The following is a 9,309-nucleotide window of genomic DNA, read 5'->3' as shown; positions in this document are numbered from 1 at the left end:
GCCAACCACGATTCAAGCCCCACCACCACGTCAAGTTGACCCCCCGCAGCGGGAGGGGGGAGGGGAGGGAGGTACGCTCTCCTTCCATCTCACGGGATATAAGTAATGCAATGCAAGTGCTATGAGCGTCAATGAGAAATGTGCCATAATGTGCAAGTCTGTGGACGTCTTGGTGTGTGTGTGTGTGTGTGTGTGTGTGTGTGTGTGTGTGTGTGTGTGTGTGTTTGTGTGTGTGTGTGTGTGTGTGTGATTATTTTTTTGTACAAAGACGAAAGACCCAGTGGCTGGAAGCCCTCAAAGCTGTTGCTCATTCCCTGGAAAGACTGAACAAAAGAGAGACAAATTAAAGAGTTTGGCCTTTCGTAAGTTGATACGTTCAAATGCATGATCTTGTCAGAGTTGGAAGAATATTAAATTGCCAGGTTTCATTTCTTTTATGTGTTGTATTCTTGTGGGAACTGAAGTACCATTCTTCCTGACTGTATAATTCCGCATGCGACATTTTAATATTCACATTATACATATATATATATATAATATTATATATATATATATATATATATATATATATATATATATACATACATATATATATACATACATACATACATATATATATACATATATATATATATATATATATATACATATATTATATATATATATATATATATATATTATATATATACATATATATATATATTTTCATTCATTCATTGCCAGACGCCATGTATCCCAGACGGGGTGGCCAATGGCTTAGAGTTAATTGTTTTACAGAGAGGGGCACTAATCCTCCACCAACCCCACTTGACACTTAGGGATGCCAACAGCATCTGGTGTTCCCAGGCGGTCACCCATCCAAGTACTAACCAGACCCAACGTTGCTTAACTTCGCTGATCGGACGGGAAGCGGTGTACTCAACGTGGTATGGCTTAAAAATGCACATCTAGGTAGCATAAAAGGGAATGTTAACCAGTTGTGTACGTCGAATCTGCTATGCACTAAATGTAGTCGTCAAGCAATAACAACGATAGCATTAAGAGCCATCATTGTCTTTAAAGGGTTAATGACGGCTCTGCTTTATTTAAAAAAAATAAAAAAAGAATATTTCTCTACGGAAACAAAGGCATCTAGCGCCGATAAGAATTATAATCAGCCTTAAGACTACCATTCTTCTCTTTATCCCATCCTCAGTCCCATCCAGTCCTCCCATTCTTCCCTAATCTAACCTCCTCCAGTGTCTCCTTCCTCTCTGCACCCTTGCTCTTACCGTTTTCTCTTTGCCTTGTTTTATACTCTTCTCTCTCTTCATTGCCTATGTCATTCAGTTCTTAATGGAACGTCTACGCCTCCTTCTTCCTCTTCTCTGTCTGTCTGTCTGTCTGTCTGTCTGTCTCTCTCTCTCTCTCTCTCTCTCTCTCTCTCTCTCTTTGTTTAGTTCTGTTTATCTGAATCTTTGTTTAGTTATTTCTCTCTCTCTCTGTCTCTCTCTCTCTCTCGCTCTCTCTCTCTCTCTCTCTCTCTCTGTTTAGTTCTTTTTATCTGAATCTTTGTTTAGTTATTTCTCTCTCTCTCTCTCTCTCTCTCTCTCTCTCTCTCTCTCTCTCGCTCATGCTCCTGTATTATCCGTATCTCGTGTCTGAGTTGGGTCCATTCTATTTATTATAAAAGTTATTAAGACGTCGAGAATGAAAGTGAGGGCACTGGCTCACTCCTGTCCTCCCTCTACGTGGACACACACCTCCAGGACCCGCGCCTCTCCACCAAATCATCCTGCAACCACAGAGTAGCTACCAAGCAGGAAAAGAAACAGAGCAATGGACAAAAGCTAGAGACGCTGACGAGTCCACCGTTACTACAGAGGAAAGGAGAGGACAGACGAATATGAGAATAAAGACGAACCAGTAGGGAAGAAAACATGAAAAAGAAAAACAATTGCCAAGATGCAGATTCTGGAAAAACATAAGCCAAAACTTGAGCGAACCAGTGGCTGGAAATCCTGAAAAGGTTGTTCCTTCAAAAGAATGATCTTCAAAAGCATACCTGAATAAAGAGCATTTCAAGTCAAGATGCTTGGATACTGCGTCAGCCCCTTCGTTCAGGGAACTTGTTTTTAAACTGTATTCAGGTTAGCCCCAAATACTCCTGGGCTTACTACGATTGAAGAGGTCAGAAATTATCTCGATAATAAGACCATAAATAAAAGGCAAAGGAAATGCAGGCTGAGGAAGAATTCGAAGATGAATAAGATGGGAAGGATGCATAAAATTCAGAAGCAAAAACATTATGAGGAATTGAAATGTACTCGTATGTCATCTAGAGGAACTTGTAGGATTGTATCGGAAGCAGCCAGGCCTGTATTACCCCTCATGAAATGTAGAAACCCTAGACTAGGCCACTATATGGGACGAGGCCGATGTACGCCTCTATGGCATTACATGATTAAAAAACATCAATTCTTCACTTAATTCTCAGTGCTTTGGGAACAAGCTGTCACTTTCTTGGCAGATTAATGCTAGTTGATTGCATTCTCCACTGGGAGATCTCCAGACACTTGATAATTAAAGACATTAGCCAATAAGCATAACACATGACCCTCAAGCCTGCTGACCCTTTAGCCTACGAATTGAAACGTACACAGCACATGACTTGAGCAGTTCATCGGCAATAGTGTAAGAATGCAATGTGCTAGACGGAAATCTCATTATCCAAAACCTTTCGTAAATGATTTCCTTATCAATCACAACATTTTTATTAATATGCTCCTCTAACAATGATTACTATTTACCGCTATAAATATTACATATACAGTCTGGCTGTGAATTATATCAATGTGGTCAGAAGCAATTAATGGTAGAAAAAAAAAAAAGCAATTCCCATATTCAAATAATCTGAGAATCGATCCTTGAAAGTATCAAGTAATATATCGTGAAACAGCAAAGGCAACCTTTGATATTTTATATAAACAGTATTAAGGAAAAGGTTAAATAAGGTTTTTCTTAATCACTTTCTTGTTTGTCTCATGCAAATGGGGTCCAACCATGACCACCATTCCCCATTATCTGTAAAGCGTCAACTAAAAATACACCATGTAAAATATATTGCAACAGTAGGTACTAAGTACAATTCTAAGACAGAATGTAATGAAGGAAATGTAACACAGACTTCCTTGTCATCTTTGAATGAGAAACCAAATGAAATAATTCGATCAAGAAATTCTCCAAATCGCAGATTATCTTTGTCTGCAGTGTTGTTTTGCAACACTACCTGTGGTTTCTGACCTTGAAACGGAAGATATGGTATACCATCAGAGTATGAAATATCGAAGTGTAGACTTAGAAAATGCTGCAGAAGAAGAGGGTCTACCTTAGTTTGCTGTGAGGTGAGTAGAAGAGGGTCTACCATAGTTTGCTGTGAGGTGAGTGGTGGCTATGGGACGGGTGACGTCATCACTCCTCTACTCTCACTCTCCCTGTCTGGCCTGGAAAGTATGGGCCTTGCTATTAACTGCATTTAATGCGAAGGATGAAAATAGTTGCTTTACTTGAAGACATGAACTTCCACCATCAGGTGTACCACCCTAAAATACAGCGGAAAATGGCATTAGACTGTAGATATGTGCTTCTTCACTATTTAGCTTCATTTAGTAAACTATGATGTAATGTGGAACATGAGAGTTAACTGCCATTATATATATATATATATATATATATATATATATATATATATATAATCTATCTATCTATCTATCTATATCTATCTATCTATCTATCTATCTATCTATATATATATATATATATAAAATCTATATATATATATATATATATATATATATATATATATATATATATATAGATTTATATATATATATATGTATATATATATATATATATATATATATATATATATATATATATATATATATATATATATAGAGTGATGCGCCAGGTTGAGTAATTATTACAGACAGTGTTTCTGGCAAGATATCAGTGAGGTCATTGCTAAAATCCCTGGTGAGAAAACGTAGTAGATTTTATAAGTGTAAGTTGAGGGCATTATGAAATGCAACTTTCTGCGTTATTTGTCTTCATTCATTTGGTTTCTAGGAGAGCACTGAAGAATCCTCCAGTGTATATCATTCTTGTAATAGGCACTTTCAGGAAAAACAGGTGAGTTTCATTTCAATTTCTGTTATGTTGAGCTAGTAAAGTGAGATTCCTGAATCTCTGTTTAGTCATCCCCCCCCCTCCCATTCTTAGCACGATTTTATTCAGCACCTAGGAATGACATTATTTCAGGAGGGTGTAAAGGAAAATTGAACCGTGGCTGTACATGGGACATGTCCCAAAACAGGAGAAATCTTTACTATTTTTGCCATCTCTCAGATGCAAATTAAAATAATAAATAGTTCTTGAAATATTCTTTTCTCCTTATGAAACGTCCACCATTTAACTTTTCAGGGCACACAAACTTACTTTACTGTCATAACTCGTAATCTCATACATCTTTTTTGTGAGCTTTTCAGAACGTATTAATTTCACGACCAGAAATTGAGAAGTGTGTCTGGCTTCTCTGCCTCTGCTGAATTCGCTCTGTCACATGGCATGCAAACCAACCAGATCTGATATACGACAAACTGTTAGAAATTGAGGACATTAGTTTTAACTCCTTCCAGATAAATTGGATCTTTTGCATTTCATTCTGGGTGCATTCGAACCATTTTACTCAATTCGGGGGGCATCTAGGAGCGACAAAAGATTAAAACCAGCCTTTTTTTTTATTTCCCTTCAATGAAGATGAAATTTGTGCTCTTTTTAAGAGCGAGCGAGCGATGCGAGCAAGCCTTGTGTAGTGCCACACATTTGATATTCATGTATGTGTTTAGTAGTGCTGTATTTTTTAAGTTAGATAGGGTGTAACCTGAATATTAGTTTATAAGTTCCTACCCTAAGTAGTAATTCATATATTAATAATTAACGTAGGGCTAACTCTATTTTTACATGTATGTATCTCTTTATCTATGCAGTGGGTGATGTAATTGTGGATGTTGAGCTATGGGAATTCCCCGTCTCGTAGAGTAACGAATAACAGACAGATGCGCCAACTTTTCTTGTCGTTGTTGGGCGCCGAGTTTAAACCTTAAACGGAGTAATGATGAATATACAATTCTTTCCGTAACCTAGTTGTGAAATGTTTGCTAATGAAGCTGCTAGAACACAAGTATGTAAGATTAGCAGTCCAAAAGGCCTAAATAATGTCATTGGTGAGGATTTAAAGTTCCATTTATCTTGGGCCGTCACTAGATGGCATGAGCTGCTTTCAGATTCAAATTGAAATAGTGATAGAATCAGTATCTATATTAAGTAAGGAATAAATCCCAAATTTTCCCCAATTCAATCAAAAGTCTTGTTGTCATGGGTACACTGCTAAATAAATTGTAAAGAGAATTGAAACCCACCATATTTCAAAAACATCATCTCATTTGACAAGCAGTGGCTGCCCGACGGAGTCACTCGAGCTCCAGTCATCGTATCTAATAGACGTTCGTTTAGGTGAGTCGTCCACATTTCTTCTTCCTCCCCCTCTTTTTCTTTGTTTAATCCTTACTTATTATGGACTATATGAAGTAATATTGTTGAGAGTTTAACGTAGTGTCACTCGAGCTCCAGTCATCGTATCTAATAGACGTTCGTTTAGTTCCCCAGACACCGGCGACGTCCGTGTGAGCACGACGTTATTCCCCATAGTATTGCCCATAGACTTTTACACTGACACTTACAATACCCACGAGTTATTTTACAAACCGAAAGTAGTTGATGTGTTATTAATGATCCTATCAAGTGAACTTTTTTTGTAGATAAGGAATAGAAATATAAAAGTGATATGTTCTGTAACGGAAAGGAAAAATTCAAATTCATTAACTGTTCTCTTTCTTTAAAATTAGTTTATTAGAAAAATTATAATCAGGAGTGTGGAAGGGAACTTACTGATTGTGAGCAATAATGTGATATTTGAGTTGTACCTCGAAGCTAAACAAGCCTGAGTGATTGGGGTGTTCCTGGTGATTATATTTCTTTTTTTTTTTAATTATTCCTCGAGGCTAGACATGCCCGAGAGATTATGTATTTCTAGTGACTATAAAACATTGTTGATGATGAACTGTAAATAATACTGACGATGTGGGAATCGAGAAAATTACATGAGGAGAATACCTTATATGGGTGAAAGATGAACACAAATAATCATTCTTATTGATTCGAGGCTATGCCAGCCCGAACAGACAATTCATACCCGTAAAAATGTCCCTGTCTTGAGGCCATTGTTGAGCCCAAGGGTAACGGCCAAAAAAGAAAGTAAAGTACAACAACTCCATACCTCGCGTGTATCAAATTGTTTCGTCTGGTAATAATGTTAGAGGAATGATCACCCAAAAACCTTGGTAACATTTACAATCTTCTCTCATACTAAAAAGGGTCATGTAATTAGAAAAAAAAAAATGTTTGTGGAAATTAACAGGATTATTAAAGTAGAGTAAAGTATATATCATTTTCTTTTCTTTATTAGTATACTTAATCAAGGAAATTATATCCTCAAGCCAAATTCACTCCCCTTCCAATTCAAGATTCCTTCGCTAAGGGAACGACAACCACCTGTGGTACCGACTAAATCTAAACTCGGCCAGAAACTACAAACGCTACCATAATATTTCATAAATATTTACTATAAACTGTTATACTAAGTCGAGTACCACTTGTATATCCATGGATGAGTGGATCAGCACCCACAACAGGTAAGAATATAAATACCGCTAGCATCACACTGGTGAATACCGGTGGGATAACAGCTCTTACCATTACACTGGTGTCAACTGGTGGGATTAAGTTTCAGGTTTTACACTGGTGGCAATAGCGGTGGGATACTCATCGTTCCCAAATTAGTGGCGTTGGTGAGAAAGTGAAGGGAAGCGAAGCGCAAAAAGTAGAGATGTTAAGGGTAGCATTGGTTGATCATTCCCAAATACCTCTGCAACGCTATATTCAGAACATCCTGGTAGTAATGAGGTTCAAATAGTGTACTAGATACGGTTACCCCTGGGGAAGGGGGGAAAGAATACTTCCCCAGTATCCCTGCTTGTCGTAAGAGGCGACTAAAGGGAGCCATTTTATCTCCAGTCTGTCTCCTTACTGTCCTCTTCTGCTTTTCTGTCCAGCCTCTCGTCTTGATATTTCCATGTTTTCCAGGCTTAAGTGCTAATTCTTCACTTTTCCTTCTTTCCAGCTTAGAATGTTAAGGGTTAGGTAATTATATATTCGCTAGACAGATATTACCCAGAGACAAACATACACAAAACATCATACACTGTCTTGGGCAATACTTCATCGACTTTGGGGACGTCACGAGGTATCGTCCTGGACAGCGGAGGAGAGCACAGAAGGTTGAAGTCAATAGCTTGGTGTGGGTGAAAAAGGAGACCATACAGCCGGGTACCTGTAGAAAACTGAATGCCAAATGGGACGGCCCGTATAAAGTGATTGAAGTGCTGCTAGATGGAAGTGTTTATGTCATTGAAAATGTATTTAGTGGAAAAAAAATACAAAGGGCTGCTGAAAAGGTAAAACCATATTATGGTACCGAGGAATGGCTCTTAGAACCGCTGCAGCAGGAGCTCGCCCCGGAGCCCGAAGATGAGCGATTACCACCGCAAGTGAGGACTGCCCCTCGGAGACTCATAGAGGAGTGTTAGAAAAGTAGATAAGTGCATGTGACGAAAGTTGTGAAACATAACTGCTTAAAGTTATGTTCCGGGTGGACTCATCCCCGAGGAGAGGGTGTAAAAAGAGAGAAGAGTTTCTGTTGGAACTAGGAAGTGCCTTACTTCGAGGGGAGTAGCTAATCCCCTCACCTTACAGTTAGCATGGTTTGTGAGGTAGTGGAGTCTTCAGGACAGAATGAGCGCTCACCTCTCGCGGGTGGAAAGCTGGAAACGAAAGGCCTGAGTGAATGTGATCGTGAATGGAAGAGTGTAAGGAAGCGCCTCCCGTGGTTATCTCAATCTCGAGAGACCCTGTTGAGCTCAGGTGAGTGACAAGCTATCCTCCAAAACCTGAGGCTGACTGGGGCATAAATTCCCTCATAACATCTCGAGTAAGGAGTGATCATATCTCCTAATGTAGTGAGTAAGCGACCTTCCGAGGTACGCATCAGGTGTTTAATGTGGACCGACAGGTGCCACCGATTGTGGGGAAAGGTATTCCAAATTCAAAGTGTTCATAGCAGTTATCAGAGTAACAACATTCCATCCATGCACATGTCATAGAAAATTGACTTGGGTAAAATTTGTTTTCCGAACGTGGGAGCCGTGTAGTGCCACACATTTGATATTCATGTACAGTATGTGTTTAGTAGTGCTGTATTTTTTAAGTTAGATAGGGTGTAACCTGAATATTAGTTTATAAGTTCCTACCCTAAGTAGTAATTCATATATTAATAATTAACGTAGGGCTAACTCTATTTTTACATGTATCTCTTTATCTATGCAGTGGGTGATGTAATTGTGGATGTTGAGCTATGGGAATTCCCCGTCTCGTAGAGTAACGAATAACAGACAGATGCGCCAACTTTTCTTGTCGTTGTTGGGCGCCGAGTTTAAACCTTAAACGGAGTAATGATGAATATACAATTCTTTCCGTAACCTAGTTGTGAAATGTTTGCTAATGAAGCTGCTAGAACACAAGTATGTAAGATTAGCAGTCCAAAAGGCCTAAATAATGTCATTGGTGAGGATTTAAAGTTCCATTTATCTTGGCCGTCACTAGATGGCATGAGCTGCTTTCAGATTCAAATTGAAATAGTGATAGAATCAGTATCTATATTAAGTAAGGAATAAATCCCAAATTTTCCCCAATTCAATCAAAAGTCTTGTTGTCATGGGTACACTGCTAAATAAATTGTAAAGAGAATTGAAACCCACCATATTTCAAAAACATCATCTCATTTGACAAGCAGTGGCTGCCCGACGAAGTCACTCGAGCTCCAGTCATCGTATCTAATAGACGTTCGTTTAGGTGAGTCGTCCACATTTCTTCTTCCTCTCCCTCTTTTTCTTTGTTTAATCCTTACTTATTATGGACTATATGAAGTAATATTGTTGAGAGTTTAACGTAGTGTCACTCGAGCTCCAGTCATCGTATCTAATAGACGTTCGTTTAGTTCCCCAGACACCGGCGACGTCCGTGTGAGCACGACGTTATTCCCCATAGTATTGCCCATAGACTTTTACACTGACACTTACACTACCCACGAGTTAT

General features: G+C 38.6%; 1 non-coding gene across 1 annotated transcript; it reads right to left on the bottom strand.

The window, feature by feature from the left end:
• Nucleotides 1–821: 821 nt before the first annotated feature.
• Nucleotides 822–940, bottom strand: LOC145416385 (5S ribosomal RNA). Its single transcript, XR_013900275.1, has one exon. It is a non-coding gene; the product is annotated as a 5S ribosomal RNA (ribosomal RNA).
• Between the last annotated feature and the right edge of the window lie 8,369 nt (nucleotides 941–9,309).

The sequence above is a fragment of the Coenobita brevimanus genome, chromosome 105 (genome assembly GCF_032717465.1).
Source record: "Coenobita brevimanus isolate Jiangsu-jjx chromosome 105, ASM3271746v2, whole genome shotgun sequence".
Classification (NCBI taxonomy): Eukaryota; Metazoa; Arthropoda; class Malacostraca; order Decapoda; family Coenobitidae; genus Coenobita; species Coenobita brevimanus.
Note: the sequence above shows the minus strand (reverse complement) of the source record. Positions and strands in the feature narration are given on the sequence as shown.